Source organism: Heterodontus francisci, chromosome 14, assembly GCF_036365525.1.
Source record: "Heterodontus francisci isolate sHetFra1 chromosome 14, sHetFra1.hap1, whole genome shotgun sequence".
Taxonomy (NCBI): Eukaryota; Metazoa; Chordata; class Chondrichthyes; order Heterodontiformes; family Heterodontidae; genus Heterodontus; species Heterodontus francisci.
Genome location: NC_090384.1, coordinates 30,913,830 through 30,930,775, shown reverse-complemented (window position 1 = coordinate 30,930,775; position 16,946 = coordinate 30,913,830). Strand labels below are relative to the sequence as shown.

General features: G+C 48.2%; 1 protein-coding gene across 6 annotated transcripts in view; it reads left to right on the top strand.

Moving 5' to 3' along the window:
* Nucleotides 1-2,399: 2,399 nt before the first annotated feature.
* The window catches only part of LOC137376957 (proline-rich protein 5-like), a 179,163-nt gene continuing 164,616 nt past the window's right edge, over nt 2,400-16,946 (top strand). For 2 of the 6 annotated variants that reach the window (XM_068045956.1, XM_068045954.1), the window contains exon 1: nt 2,400-2,629. The gene's annotated coding sequence lies outside the window, so the exon portion shown is untranslated. The remainder of the gene's footprint in view (nt 2,630-16,946) is intronic. The other 4 variants (XM_068045957.1, XM_068045958.1, XM_068045952.1 and 1 more) reach the window with 4 other exon arrangements.

Below are 16,946 nucleotides of genomic sequence, written 5' to 3'. Positions count from 1 at the left end.
TCCAGTCAGTCAAGGAGGTCGATGAGAGAAAGTGCCACACAGTCAGAGATGATGTCATTTGTGACTTTGATAAGGACTATTTCAGTGCTGTAGCAGGAATGGAAATCTGATTGGAGATTCAAACATGAGGTTGCAGTAAAGATGGGCACAGATTTGGAAGGTGACAGAACTTTCAAAGACTTCGGAGAGGAGAGGGAAGTTGGAGCAGGGGCGATAGTTTGCAAGGACAGAAGGAGCCAAGGCTCTTTTTGGCAGGTTGATGTTGGCACTTTTGAAAAGGAGGGGGACAGTGTGACAATACTTGAGTAGAGAGCCATTAATAATGTCAGCTAGCATGGAGTACAGGAAGGAAAGTGTGGTGGTCAGCAGTTTAGTGGGAATTGGATCAAGGAAGCAAGAATGGCACTCATCACCAACAATAATTTTCAGGCACTTATGTAGCACCCAGCTCATCTTCTTAACTTTCATCTTCACCATCCTATAAGAATACCTTTTAGTTACTTCAGTATTGTGTTTATACTCCACGCGCCCTGCACCCATTCTAATTACCTCTTCCCACACTGCCTATCACTTTATTCCACTTTACCTTATGGATACATCAAGCCTCCCCTTAAGTGAATTAAGGCAATCTGCTTTAACCACTCCATGTGCAGCGAGTCGCACATTTTCACCACTCTTTAAATAAATTCCTCCTAAACTCTTTATTTTATTGGTTCGTGGCTATCTTGCATTTATGGCCCCTTGTCTGGATTCACCTATGAGTGGAAACAGTTTCTCCACATCCACCTTATTAAAGTCTTTCATAATTATAAAGACCTTGATCAGATCTCATGGCATGGTAATATAAGAGTGGTCACAAGCTGTAATCTTATTCAGGATTCAGGTAATGATTATAAATGGCCAAACCTTTGCTCTTGCAGTATTGTGAAACCTTAATGAGATTATTGCCTTGTAATCACTCTCGGGTATCTATTGTTCTCCGCGTGAGAGACCATATATACCCTGAGTTAAAACGTTGTGGGTTTAAACTCCACTTAACAATTCAGTACATAATCTGGGCTCACACATTACCCCAGGAGTGGTGAATTGTTGGAGCACTCTTTCAGAGGATGTGTTACAGCAAGGCCCTGTCTGCATCTTCAAGTGCTTCAGATCGGAGTTAAAGATCCCAACCAGCACTATTGGAAGATGAAGGCGTTTCTCCCGGTGTTCCATCCAACATTCCGCTCGCCATCAAAACCACGAGAAATAGATTAACTGGCCATTCACCTCTATGCAGTTTGTTGGGTTTTCTGCAAGATAGCTGCTGTGTTTGTCTACATAAATCTGATTGCACTTCAAAGTAATTCACTGTATGTGAAGTGCTTTCTGACCTTTATGAGGTTTGTAATACGGCAATTTATAAATGTAAGTGTGTCATCATATAACATAAACATATATATATATATATACTCTTTCAATTTTCTCTTCCAACCCCCAGCGGACCTGGCCAATAATCTAGATGAATTAGGGTTCTGCCTATCATCCCCTGCTTTTGGCTTTGAAGTAAGGAGCTTGAATACAATGTTCTTCCACCCATTTTGCTTTGATTTTGGGGCAATGTGTCAGCTGTAGCTCACTGGTAGCACTTTCGCCTCAGGTTACTGGTTGTGGCTGCAAGTTCCACTCCAGAGTATGAACTCTCGGGGAACAATCCAGATATTGGAGGTGCTATCCTGCAGATGAGATATAAAACCAAGGCCCTGTCAGCCTTCTTAGGTGGATATAAAATATCCCATTGTGAAGCAGAGCAGGGCAGCTCTCTCTAGTGTCCTAGCCAATACTTATTTCTCAACCATCACCATTAAAATAGGAGTTTCCTGTGTGCAAATTGGTTGCTGCCTTTCTTATATAACAACAGTGAAAACAGTTCAAAATGTACTTTATTGGCTCCAAAGCGCTTGGGGTCTCTGACGTGGCGAATGGCGCTATATAAATGCAAGTCATGTAATATATATCCACTGGATGATAATCTTTGATTCCGTTTTGCCATTCTATGCAAAACAGGCCTCCCTCACTTTGAGAATTTAGTTTCATCAGTCCATGGAGTTTCTTAAGTTGAACTTTATTTCAATTCACCAGATAGTGCTTAGATCAGAAGACTGCACGGTGAACGATGAACGCACCAAAAAACCCTCCACGCTACTCCCTGCCTGTTTAGCTGGAGTCGCTCAATTTGCTTTCTGCTCATTTTTCGTCACGATTAGAAATTGCTGCAACTGAAACAAAACTCAATGATTAAAGTGTTGGATTTGGTCCAAAAAGTAGTCTGGCCACCAAAAAATAAAGCCTGTCAGAAGCACTCGCGAGCTAATGACGGTCTTCAGAATACAAATATACACTTCCCACAAGACAAAAAGAAACCTAAACTCTGTATAAAGTGAGGCTGCAGTGAGCGAGAGGCGTCACCCTCACTGCTAAACACGACCTGCCACAATGCTCTCGGCTGCTCTGCCTCTCTGAGTGAGACTGGGCTGCCTCCAACCTCCCTCCCCTCCTCAGTACCACACGCCCCAGTGGAGGAAGCAGTGGATCACCGCTCGGATCCTGTCCTGCAGCCCGCTGTGTGCAGATCTGACAACATTACAAGGTAAGTGATTCTCGCCCATTGCTCGGTTCCTGCTCGTCTCACCGTTCATGAAAAGCGGAGTTGTGTGTGTGTGTGTGTGTGAGTGAGAGAGAGAAAAGCTGGGCTGGGCTGCAGGGGGGTCCGACTCGCTGCTTTTAATGGGACCTTTTGGTGCTTTTTTGTTGTTGTTTAGTTTCCTGCTGTGACTTTGTTCAGAGTTTCCCAGGACATCCATCTCTTGTTTACGGATAGTCAGCACATTATACACGTGAGATACCGTAAATGCCGACACTGGAGCAAGTGTCCCGGGTTTGAAAACGAAATTCCCGTGAGATTATCCATCCACACACACAAACTCCCATTAACAAATTCTCCCCCCATCACTGCCACACACATTCTCCATGCCCACACACACAATTTCTCTCGCACACACAATCGCGCAGACCCACACACCAAAACTGACATTTTCCCACATACACACTGCCTACCCTACACATATACATCTGCACACAATCACTCTCACACACACCTCCATCACACAAAAACACTCAAACACACAGTCTCTCGTACACTCACAAAACATTCGCACACCCTCTCTCAGACATTCTCTCACACTCAGTCACTCTCACACTGTCTTTTACACTCTCTTTTACATTCTCTCTTTCACTCTCTCAAACACTCTCTCACACACTCTCTCTCAAACACCCTCTCTCACACCCTTTCCCTCTCCCTCTCACATCCTTTCTCTCACACTCCCTCTCTCGCACTCTCTCCCTCTCATAACCTTTCTCTCTCACCCTTTCTTTCTCTCACCCTCTCTCTCTCTCACCCTTTCTCTCTCTCGCACGCTCTCTCGCAATCTTTCCTCATAACCTCTCTCTCTCGGCCTTTCTCTCTCTCGCCCTCTCTCGCTCGCACCCTCTCTCTCTCTCAAACACCCTTTCTCTCTCACAATCTCTCTCGCACCCGTTCTCGCATCCTCTTTTGCACTCTCTCACTCATAGCCTCACTGTCTCTGACACCCTCTCTCTGACACCCTCTCTCTGACACCCTCTCTCGCACTCACTCTCGCACTCTCTCTCGCACTCTCTCTCTCCCTCTCTTGCACTCTCTCCCTCTCTTGCACTCTCACCCTTTCTCTCTCTCACCCTTTCTCTCTCTCACCCTTTCTCTCTCTTAACCTTTCTCTCTCTCACCCCCTCCCTCTCACCCTGTCCCTCATACACCCACTCCTCCTCTCGCCCTCCGCCTCTCACTCGCCCTCCCCTTTCCCCCCCCTCGCCCCCTCGCCTATAGTGATAGGGGATTCTATCATAAGGGGTACAGATCGGCATTTCTGTGGCCGCAAAAGTGACTCCAGGATGGTATGTTGCCTCCCTGGTGCTCGGGTCAAGGATGTCACGGAGCAGCTGCAGGACATTCTGAAGGGGGAGGGTGAACAGTCAGAGGCCGTGGTACACATTGGTACCTACGACATAGGTAGAAAGAGGGATGAGGTCCTGCAACAAGAATTTAGGGAGCTAGGTAGCAGATTAAAAAGCAGGACCTCAAAGGTTGTAATCTCTGGATTACTCCCGGTGCCACGTGCTAGTGAGTATAGTAATAGGAGGATAGAGCAGATGAGTGCATGGCTGAGGAGGTGGTGCAGGAGGGAGGGCTTTAGTTTCCTGGATCACTGCGTCTGTTTCTGTCAGAGGTGGGACCTGTACAAGTTGAACGATTTGCATCAGAACCGGAACGGGACCAACATCCTTGCTGGGAGGTTTGCGAGTGCTGTTGGAGGGGGGTTTAAACTAATTTGGCAGGGGGATGGGATACAGATGAAGGTACAGTCGGGGGTGATGCACAGTCAAATATAAAAGAGAAGCTGAGTCAGTCTGGAAGGCAGAACAAATATAGACCTGTTAAGGCACAAGTGAAAAATGCAAGGTTGGATTGTATCTATTTTAATGCAAGGAGTCTTACTAGTAAGGCAGAATGAATTGAGGGCGATGATTAGCACATGGGATTCTGATATTATTGCTATCACAGAGACATGGTTGAGGGAGGGGCAGGACTGACAGCTCAGTATTCCAGGGTATAGAATCTTCAGGTGCGACAGGGGAGGGGGTAAGAGAGGAGGTGGAATTGCACTGTTGATAAAGGAGTCAATTACTGCAGTAAGGAGGGATGATATCTTAGAATGTTCCTCAAATGAGGCCATATGGGTAGATCTTAAAAACAAAAAGGGGGCAATCACTTGGCTGGGAGTGTACTACAGTCCTCAAAACAGTCAAGAAGAGATAGAGGAGCAGATATGTAGACAAATCTCAGAGAGGTGTAAAGATAATAGGGTAATAATAGTGGGGGATTTCAACTTCCCCAATATCAACTGGGATAGTCTCAGTGCAAAAGGCTTAAAGATTTAAGGTAGTTTCGGAAAAGGACAAAGATGGGCCAGAAATAAAGGTACAGAACTGGGGGAAGGCTGATTTTAATATGATAAAACAGAATCTGGCCAAAGTGGATTGGGAGCAGCTACTTGTAGGAAAGTCTACATCAGACCAGTGGGAGTCAGTCAAAGAGGAAATAGTGAGAGTTCAGAGCCAACATGTGCCCGTCAAGGTGAAGGGTAGTTACAACAAGTCCAGGGAACCCTGGATGCCAAGGGAGATAGAGGATTGGATCAGAAAAAAAAGGAGGCTTATGGCAGATTCAGAGGGCTGAAAACAGCGGACGCCCTAGAGGAGTATAGAAAGTGTAGGGGGGTACTTAAAAAAGTAATTAGGAGAGCGAAGAGGGGCATGAAAATACACTGGCGGGCAAGATAAAGGAAAATCCCAAGGCGTTTTATAAGTATATTAAGGGCAAGAGGATAACCAGGGAAAGAGTAGGGCCTATTAGGGACCAAAGTGGCAATCTGTGTGTGGAGTGGGAGGACATAGGTGAGGTTTTAAATGATTGTTGTTCATCTGTGTTCACTCTGGTGAAGCACTATGTAGATGTAGAGATCAGGGAAGGGGATTGTGATATACGTGAACATATTAGCATTGAAAGGGAAGAAGTATTAGCTGTTTCAGCGGGCTTAAAAGTGGATAAATCCCCAGGCCCAGATGAGATGTATCCCAGGCTGTTATGTGAGGCAAGGGAGGAGATAGCAGGGCCTCTGACACAAATTTTCAAATCCTCTCTGGCCACAGGAGAGGTTCCAGAGGATTGGAGGACAGCGAATGTGGTACCAATATTTAAGAAGGGTAGCAGGGATAAACCAGGCAATGACAGGTTGGTGAGTCTAAAATCCCCCCCCCTCTCTCTCTCTCGCGCGACCCCCCTCTCTCTCTCTCTCGCGTGACCCCTCTCTCTCTCTCTCTCTCTCGCGCGCGACCCCCCTCTCTCTCTCTCTCTCTCTCGTGCGCGACCCCCCGCTCTCCCTCTCTCTCTCTCGTGCGCGACCCCCCTCTCTCCCTCTCTCTCTCGCGCGCGCGACCCCCCCCTCTCTCTCTCGCGTGCGACCCCCCTCTCTCTCTCTCGCGCGACCCCCCCTCTCTCTCGCGCAACCCCCCTCTCTCTCTCTCGCGCGACCCCCCCCTCTCTCGCGCGAACCCCCTCTCTCTCTCTCGCGCGAACCCCCTCTCTCTCTCTCGCGCGAACCCCCTCTCTCTCTCTCGCGCGAACCCCCTCTCTCTCTCTCGCGCGAACCCCCTCTCTCTCTCTCGCGCGAACCCCCTCTCTCTCTCTCGCGCGACCCCCCCTCTCTCTCTCTCGCGCGACCCCCCTCTCTCTCTCTCGCGCGACCCCCCCTCTCTCTTTCGCGCGACCCCCCTCTCTCTCTTTCGCGCGACCCCCCTCTCTCTCTCTCTCGCGCGACCCCCCTCTCTCTCTCTCGCGCGACCCCCCTCTCTCTCTCTCGCGCGACCCCCCTCTCTCTCTCTCGCGCGACCCCCCTCTCTCTCTCTCGCGCGACCCCCCTCTCTCTCTCTCGCGCGACCCCCCTCTCTCTCTCTCGCGCGACCCCCCTCTCTCTCGCGCGACCCCCCTCTCTCTCTCTCGCGCGCGACCCCCCTCTCTCTCTCTCGCGCGCGACCCCCTCTCTCTCTCTCGCGCGCGACCCCCCCTCTCTCTCTCTCGCGCGCGACCCCCCTCTCTCTCTCTCGCGCGACCCCCCTCTCTCTCTCTCGCGCGACCCCCCTCTCTCTCTCGCGCGCGACCCCCCTCTCTCTCTCTCGCGCGACCCCCCTCTCTCTCTCTCGCGCGACCCCCCTCTCTCTCTCTCGCGCGACCCCCCTCTCTCTCTCTCGCGCGACCCCCCTCTCTCTCTCTCTCGCGCGACCCCCCCTCTCTCTCTCTCTCGCGCGACCCCCCTCTCTCTCTCTCTCGCGCGACCCCCCTCTCTCTCTCTCGCGCGCGACCCCCCTCTCTCTCTCTCGCGCGCGACCCCCCTCTCTCTGTCTCGCGCGACCCCCCTCTCTCTCTCGCGCACTCCCCCTCTCTCTCTCTCCCGCGCACTCCCCCTCTCCCTCACACAGTCTCTATCTCACTTTTTTCGGGAATCAAGGTTCCTAATGTAAATAAGTTAATTTTTGGGTAATTTAAGGGTATAAATTAAGGGTAAGTAATGGCAGGGCAGCTCGGCAGAATCGAATGCTTCTCCTGGCAATGTGGGAAGTCGGGACACTTCCAGTGTCCAGGGTGAACAAGTGTGCAGGAAATGTCTCCAGCTGCATCTACTCGAATTCCACGTTTATGATCTGGAGCGGCAGCTGGAGACCTTGTGGAGCATTTGTGAGACTGTGATCATTGTGGATAGCATGTACAGGGACGTGGTAACACCGCAGGTAGAGACTGCTCAGGCAGAAAGGGAATGGGTGACCAGCAGGCAGAGTAGAAGAACTTGGCAGGTAGTGCAGGAATCCCCTGGGTCCATCTCCCTATCTAACAGATTTTCCACTTTGGATACTGTTGGGGGAGATAGCTTCTCAGGGGAATGCAGTAAGAGCCAAGTCTGTGGCACTACGGGTGGGGAGGAAAAGGAGTGGAAGAGCTATAGTGATAGGGGATTCTATCGTAAGGGGTACAGATCGGCATTTCTGTGGCCGCAAAAGTGACTCCAGGATGGTATGTTGCCTCCCTGGTGCTAGGGTCAAGGATGTCATGGAGCAGCTGCAGGACATTCTGAAGGGGGAGGGTGAACAGTCAGAGGTTGTGGTACATATTGGTACCAACGACATAGTTAGAAAGAGGGATGAGGTTCTGCAACAGGAATTTAGGGAGCTAGGTAGCAGATTAAAAAGCAGGACCTCAAAGGTTGTAATCTCTGGATTACTCCCGGTGCCACGTGCTAGTGAGTATAGTAATAGGAGGATAGAGCAGATGAGTGCATGGCTGAGGAGGTGGTGCAGGAGGGAGGGCTTTAGTTTCCTGGATCACTGAGTCTGTTTCTGTCAGAGGTGGGACCTGTACAAGTTGGACGGGTTGCACCAGAACTGGAACGAGACTAATATCCTTGCTGGGAGGTTTGCGAGTGCTGTTGGAGGGGGGTTTAAACTAATTTGGCAGGGGGATGGGATACAGATGAAGGTACAGTCGGGGGTGATGCACAGTCAAATATAAAAGAGAAACTGAGTCAGTCTGGAAGGCAGAACAAATATAGACCTGTTAAGGCACAAGTGAAAATGCAAGGTTGGATTGTATCTATTTTAATGCAAGGAGTCTTACTAGTAAGGCAGAATGAATTGAGGGCGATGATTAGCACATGGGATTATATTATTGCTATCACAGAGACATGGTTGAGGGAGGGGCAGGACTGACAGCTCAGTATTCCAGGGTATAGAATCTACAGGGAGAGATCATGTCGAACTAACTTGATTGAATTTTTCGAGGTGACTAGATGTGTAGATGAGGATAAAGCAGTTGATGTCGTCCACATGGATTTCATTAAGGCTTTTGATAAGGCCCCGCATGAGAGATTGGTTAAGAAGCTAAGAGCCCACGGGATTCAGGACAATTTGGCAAATTGGATCCAAAATTGGCTAGTGACAGCAGGTGATGGTCGAGGGTTGTTTTTGCGATTGGAAGCCTGTGACCAGTGGTCTATGGCGCAGATCGGTGCTGGGACCCTTGCTGTTTGTAGTGTACATTAATGATTTAGACATGAATATAGGACATATGATCAGTAATTTCGCAGATGGCACGAAAATTGCTGGTGACGTAAATAGTGAGGAGGAAAGTCTTAGATTACAGGACGATATAGATGGGTTGGTAAGTGGGCGGAGCAGTGGCAAGTGGTATTTAATCCTAAGAAGTGTGAGGTGATGCATTTTGGAGGACTAACAAGGCAAGGGAATATACAATGGATGGTAGGACCCTAGGAACGACAGAGGGTCAGAGGGACCTTGGTGTACTTGTCCATAGATCACTGAAGGCACAGGTAGATAAGGTGGTTAGGAAGGCATATGGGATACTTGCCTTTATTAGCCGAGGCATAGAATATAAGAACAGGGAGGTTATGATGAAGCTGTATAAAACGCTGGTTAGGCCACAGCTGGAGTATTGTGTACAGTTCTGGGCACCACACTATAGGAAGGATGTAATTGCATTGGAGAGGGTGCAGAGGAGATTCGCCAGGATGTTGCCTTGGCTGGAGCATTTCAGCTATGAAGAGAGACAGGATAGGCCCGCGTTGTTTTCCTTAGAGCAGAGAAGGCTGAGGGGGGACCTGATTGAGGTATACAATATTATGAGGGGCATTGATAGGTTAGATAGGAAGAAACTCTTTCCCTTCGCGAAGGTGTCAATAACCAGGGGGCATAGGTTTAAGGTAAGGGGCAGGAGGTTTAGAGGGGATTTGAGGAAAAAGAATCTCACCCAGAGGGTGGTTGGAATCTGGAACACACTGCCTCTCTCTCTCCCACACACACCCCCTCTCTCTCTCCCACGCACGCCCCCTCTCTCTCTCCCACGCACGCCCCCTCTCTCTCTCCCACGCACGCCCCCTCTCTCTCTCCCACGCACGCCCCCTCTCGCTCCCACGCACGCCCCCTCTCTCTCTCCCACGCACGCCCCCTCTCTCTCTCCCACGCACGCCCCCTCTCTCTCTCTCCCACGAACGCCCCCTCTCTCTCTCTCCCACGAACGCCCCCTCTCTCTCTCCCACGCACGCCCCCTCTCTCTCTCCCACGCACGCCCCCTCTCTCTCTCTCCCACGCACGCCCCCTCTCTCTCCCACGCACGCCCCCTCTCTCTCCCACGCACGCCCCCTCTCTCTCTCCCACGCACGCCCCCTCTCTCTCTCCCACGCACGCCCCCTCTCTCTCTCACACACACTCTCTCCCACACCCTCTCTCCCTTTCACACTCCCTCTCTCCCACACACTCCCTCTCTCCCAATCACTCCCTCTCTCTCACACACACTTTCTCCCACGCCCTCTCTCCCTTTCACACTCCCTCTCTCCCACTCACTCCCTCTCTCTCACACACACTTTCTCCCATGCCCTCTCACCCTTTCACACTCCCTCTCTCCCACTCACTCCCACTCTCTCACACACACTTTCTCCCACGCCCTCTCTCCCTTTCACACTCCCTCTCTCCCTTTCACACTCCCTCTCTCCCTATCACACTCCCTCTCTCCCTTTCACACTCCCTCTCTCTCACGCACACTTTCTCCCACGCCCTCTCTCCCTTTCACACGCCCTCTCTCACACACACCAGGAAGTCAGGTCCTGGTGCTGCTAATGCAGCTGGGTGGGTTGGTGGTGCCCGTGTTGATTGGGTGTGCAGAGGGGGCAGATAATCAAGCAGGTGATAATTCTGTTTATTGTCCCATTTTGAGAGCAGGGGTTGATTGTCTGTTCATGCGATCTGTTGATTAAATTTTCTAAAATCATACCAATCACACTGTGATTCAGTGTTGGGCATGTTCTGAAATTATTAAGTGCCTGTTTAAAATGGGAGCTGCATTGAAGACCCTTTCAATCATTTTGGGTATTGTACTGTCAAAGGAGTGCCATTATTAGTAGCATGACAGCAGCAAAAATTCCCTTTTTATATACTGCTTTTAACATAAAATAATGACTTCACAAAATAAGATAAAGGTAGAAGTGGATGCTGAGTGATGAAAGGAGTGATTGGGAGAGGGAACTGAAAATTCTCAGTAGGCCTGGTTTTAAGAAAGCTTTTAAAGGATGAGAGAAGTGTAGAGCCCAGGAGGTTCAGGGAGGTCAGGCCACAAATGGGGCCTCGGCAGCTGAAGGCTGCGCCTTAAATGATGGACTAAAGGGGAGGAGGGAATGCACAGAAGGCCAGAGGTGGAGTCTGGGAGGTCCGAGAGGAAGGAATTGGAATAATTGAGTCCAGTAATTCGGAAAGTATGGTAAGCATGTCAGCAGCTGAGATAACAGCAGAGGTGGGCAATATTGCACAAGTGGAAATCTTGGTGTTTGATGGGTTATGCGGTTTGAAACTCAGCTAAGGATCTCACAAGAGGGTGGCGCAGTGGTTAGCACCGCAGCCTCACAGCTCCAGCGACCCGGGTTCAATTCTGGGTACTGCCTGTGTGGAGTTTGCAAGTTCTCCCTGTGTCTGCGTGGGTTTTCTCCGGGTGCTCCGGTTTCCTCCCACATGCCAAAGACTTGCAGGTTGATAGGTTAATTGGCCATTATAAATTGCCCCTAGTATAGGTAGGTGGTAGGGAAATATAGGGACAGGTAGGGATATGGGATTGGTGTAGGATTAGTATAAATGGGTGGTTGATGTTCGGCACAGACTCGGTGGGCCGAAGGGCCTGTTTCAGTGCTGTATCTCTAAACTAAAACTAAACTAAACTAAAGATGCCAAAATTTAGCACACTCTGGTCAAGCCGAGAGATTGGTCAGGAGAGTGATATAATCAGCGCTAAACAAGCAGGCTTATGACAAAACCAGTAGCTTTGGTTTTCCAGCTGTTAAGTTGGAGGAGGTTGTTGCTCATCCATGAGTTAATGTTAAACGGGCTATCTCACATCACAGGGGTGCTTGGGTTCAGAGAAACGATGAAGAGGTAGAGATGGATGTCATCAGCATTACATAAACCGAGGTGTGTGGATGATGTTACCAAGGAGCAGCATATAAATGAGAAAGAGAAGGAGGCCAAGGAAACAAATAGCGTGGGGTTAGAAAGAGAAGCTGTTGCTGGGGATGTGCTGACTACATTGGAGGTATCAATGGGGCAGTGGGCAGAGAAGCCATTGCTGGTAACGTGTTTGCATATGAATAGATTGGAGTGGAACCAATTAAGGGCTGTCCCACAGACGTGGGAAGTGGAGGAGAGACGATGCAGTGGGATGACATCAAAGGCCATAGAGAGGTTAAGGCTTATAACCACAGAGGATGTGGTTCCTGCCTTTGGCCCATGTTGTGAGCAGGGTAGAAGGAGGGATTCAAACAGGAAGTTTTGAGAGAAATGGGCATGGAGCTGGCAGGAGATGACACATTCAAGAACCTTAGAGAATCAAGTGATGTTGGAGATGGGATGGAAAAATGAGAGGATGGTTAGGACAAGGTGGGTTTTTCAGGAAGCAAGCAATGACAACAGTTTTAAAAGGTTAGGGGACAATGCCTAAGCAAAGGTAACCATTAACAATGTCAACTGGCAGGGGACCCGACTGTGGAAATTACGTGGTCAGAGGTTAAGAGGGGATCAAGGAGGCAGAAGGTGGGTCTCATGGAGAAGATGAGTGAGGAAGTGGCATGGTGGGAGATAGAGAGATGACGAGTGACCAGAGCTAGCGTGGAGAGTGTCACTAGTGTCACTGTTAGCTTTGGACCTTTGTTTTACTGCGGTACTCATTCTCCATGCAGCTTTTTGCACTTCTTTCTTCAGGATAATGGCTACCCTGATCAGATCATTGCTCATTGTGTATCACACATATTCATGAATGGGCCTAAGGCTGTTGCTTTTGGACCTGAAAAGTGCCCAGTCTACCTCAGATTACCCTGGAAGGGTAAGGTAGCTCAAAAATGTGAGCAGTAGGTGAAGCTAGCTGTTTCACACTGCTGCTGTGCAGTAGCAACACAAGTGGTATTTTCCACTAACAGGATGCTGCCGTCAAGTCAAAAAGACATTCTACCTAGCACACAAATGAGGAATGTGGTATATGAATTCCAGTCCGATGCAATGCCAGGCACGTAGGCTGTACGTCCCAATGACTGGCAGATCTTATCAAACAGCACATCCCTTCGGCTGTTGGCAATAGGAAGGGGACTGACCGTGCACAACCAGCCTGTACCTGCAAAATTCAGAATACAATGTATAACGTTAGATGTGATTCCACAATTGGACAGAACTTGCTGAACCATCCCAAGTGTGCTTGGAATTACAACCAAATTAAGATTATCAGTCAGGCTCACAGTGTGGCTCACTTATGCTTGCTAGAAGCTACAGATATTCATATGCAGAGACCTGTCCTCTGCAAGCAAAAGGAACATGACCAGGCGTTGTGCTTGTTTTGAATTAAACAAAAGTGTGGGGACTGTAGTTCCCTGGTGCATTCCCCATGGCAATGCCTCAACCAATCAGCACCCTTTTCTCATGTAGTATGAATTGTTGCCCCATTTGAAATTTGGCATTCTTGCGTCTGTCCTGATGAGTGTAAGATGAAAAGCTTCGACAGCGTGTCTCTTTTCTCAGAAACACTTTTTAAAATTCATTTCGCAGGATGTGGGCGTCGCTGGCTAGGCCAGCATTTGTTGCCCATCCCTAATTGCTCTTGAGAAGGTGGTGGTGAGCTGCTTTCTTGAACCACTGCAGTCCATCTGGTGTGGGTACAAACCAGTGTTGTTAGGGAGGGAGTTCCAGGATTTTGATCCAGCGACAGGAAGGAATGGTGATATCGTTCCAAGTCAGAATGGTGTGTGGCTTAGAGGGGAACTTGCAGGTGGTAATTTTCCCATGTGTCTGCTGTCCTTGTTCTTCTGGGTGGAAGAGGTCGTGGGTTTGGAAGGTGCTGTTGAAAGAGGTGTGGTGAGTTGCTGCATCTCGTAGATGGTACACACTGGTGTCACAGTGTGTCAGTGGTGGAAGGAGTAAATGCTTAAGGTGGTGGATGGGGGAATTTTTCATCAGTTCTGTTTATCAGCGTGTGGCTTTTTGGCAGTTACAATTTAAGATGCTGCAACCACAGGTCTGAGGATTGGCATCTGCTAGATATCCCTCTCTGTTTGTTGTTTTTGCTGAAACAAGATGAGGATCTGAGGAAGAATAAGAGGAAGGTGAATTTACAACTGACCTGGCCTTGCTGCACCCCCTCATGCCTATGGGCCAATAAACAACATGTCTGAAGGGATATATCTTCATCGGATACTCGTCACTAAGGAGGCAGTCATAGAAATCATGTTGTCTAGTGGAGCAACACCTTCAGACCAGTTCCGGAAAAGGAATAGAATTGCCAGTGGTTTAACTTTTATGCTACACAAACCTTCCAAGCAACAGCAACAAATATATGCAAATTATACAGCCAGGAGTGCATGATTATGAAGCAGGTAGCAGATTGCCTTAGTTACAAGGATTAATTCCTTCAATTTCCACATGGAAAGCAGCAAGCAGCGAAGAGAGTATTGCACATTTTTCACAGGGCAAGTTTGCCCAAAGAGAAGATGCCACTCTAGACTCCATTCCACAGCCGCCTTTACAGACAAGAGTTCCAGTTCCATGAATGTGCAGCTAGTCTGTGATAGCAGCATAAACCCTTTATAATACAGCATTCTGTGGTGCCATTATTATTTAAAAGGGCCCTTGAGGACAAAAGCTAAAGAGTGATATCATGAGGCACTCCAGCATTATAATAAAACATAGCATCGGAAAGTTGAGGCAAAGGTTCGGATGCTTAGACAGATTTGGGGGTGTTGCAATATAGCCCTGACAAGATTGCCAAGATTATTGTAATCTGTTGCAAATTATACATGTCGATGAGGAGGCTCATCAGCAATCACTGGCAGAGAAGGGTATTTAGACCAAGCTTGGATATTCCCACTGATGCTCAAAAGGCTAAAGACTAGTTTTAATTGATCATCCCTTCGTTTACATTCCTATTGTGCTCAATGCAGAACCAGTCAAGCCCACAAGTACCCAATAAAGTAGACTTGTCCACTATCCGCACCATCATCCTCTGCTCCACAGCAATTTCACTGGATGGGTGCAGCTCCAAAAACACTCAAGAAGCTCGACACCATCCAGCACGAAGCCGTCCACTTGATTGGCACCCCATTTACTAGCTTAAAACATCTACTCCCTCTAGCACTGGCGCACTGTGGCTGAAGTAGATACTATCTGCAGGATGCACTGCAGCAAGTCACCAAGACTTCTTTGGTAACACCTCCCAAACCCATGAGCTCCACCATCTAGAAGGGCAAGGGCAGCGAGTGCATGGGAACAACATCACCACCAAGTTCCCCTCCAAACCACACAGCATCTGCAGCGGTTCAAGAAAAAGGCTCCATCACCACCTTCTCAATGGTAACTAGGCATGGGCAATAACTGCCAGTCTTGCCAGTAACGCCCACATCCCGAAAACAGTAGGACATTATACAACAAGCAGTAGGATATTGTAAAGCTAGAAGTAGAATATTATTCAAGAAGCAGTGGGAAACTCAGTGAGCAGTGGAATATTATATGGTAAATGGTCAGGTAGTGTACAGCGGTATATCATACAGCTGCACATGGTATATTGTGTAAGGAACAGTGGGAGATTAATCAGTAAGTAATGGGATACTATACAGCTAGACATGAGACATAATTCAGCAAGCAGTGAGATACACGGTGAGATATTTTATATACAATGGATTATCATACCACGAGTAGTGGGATATTCTATAATGTGCAATGGGATTTTCACTAAGATCCAGTAGGTTGGTGTACAGCGAGCAATGGTATATGAATAATGGAAAGTTATATGAGCAATGAGATATATGGCGAGCAATGTATATTATACAACAAGCAGTGGAACATTATACTACTTTCATAAGATGGGAATGCTTTCTAATGGGATGTCTATTTTGGCCATCCATTCGATGGCCTCCTGAGACGCCAAGTGGAGAAATGAGGTACCTCCCGAAACACATCTTATTGGGCAGGTTGATGTGATGTGTTCCACGGTGTGGGACACGAGGCCACAATTGCACTTTGGGTCATCCCTCATCTTACACTTATGGAGCAGGTGGCCACATTGACAATACCCTGTGCAGATTCGGTTGAGCGCTGTCCACTGTCTTTGAAGGAGGTTGACACCAGGGACCTTTTGCTGTTGAGTCAATGATCAGTTTTTTTTTTATGCTGCATGAGTCCCACTGTTCAGTCCATCTGGATAGTTGGTTTATACCAGCTGCATGAATTTAGTTGCTGTTTCCCAGAGTGGCTGGCATGGTTTTAAGCACTTTCTTGGTGGGTTTTTTAAGTCTTCGTGAAGGGGAAGGTCAGTGTTGCTCTTGACTTTTTCCATCTCCCAGAGCACAGTGGTGTTGCGGTGAATGGCAGGCAAGCGATATGGGACAGCACCGGAAGCTGCTCAGTGAGAATGGACTTAGGCACTCCTGATATGATTGTCCAGTTGTTGGTCCCAAGCACGTTCCAGTAATTAGGGACATAGGAAAGGGGGTTCAGCCGCTCAAGTCTGTTCCACCATCAAATTAGATCATTGCTAATCCATAACTTAACTCCATCTACCCTCCTTGGTTCTTAATCCTTAATAACTTTGCCTAACAAAAATCCATTAATCTCAGTTTTGAAATTTTTAATTAACCCCTGGCCTCGACAGCTTTTTGGGGGACAGAGTTCCAGATTGTCACTAACCTTTGTTACGGCCACATAGTATGATGTGGATGGTTCCCACTGCTCAACTTCCTCACCTGACCTCAGCAAGTGTATTTGTATTAGAGTTTAGCCCCTTGGTGTTTTATTTTTCAAATAAACAGACAGCGACAGGTTTTCTTGTAGGTTTTAAAAACAGCAAGTCAGTTGTTTATTGATAAATATGCCTTATCCCATAATTGTCGCGACCGCCTCGAGTCATGCATTCACTCGCACACACACACACGAAACTGATAGAGAAAGGAAAGAGGAAGGTGATTTTCAGTGGGGAAATAGGTTACAATAAACCTGTTGAATTCTCTTCTGAGTCAAGTTCTAGATGGATGCAGGCCTGAGATGATTATCGATTTCTCTCTTGATTGAAGGTTCTGTTGAAGATGGTGGGTTACTTCTAGCTCTTATTGCTGTAGATATCGGATTTTTTCAGCAGGACACTGTGCTTCCTAGCTTGGCTGGAACTCAAGCTGTTATAAGTAGCTTCACCTTCTGGGTCAGTCTCTCTCTAGCTGTTTTTTTAAGGTAAA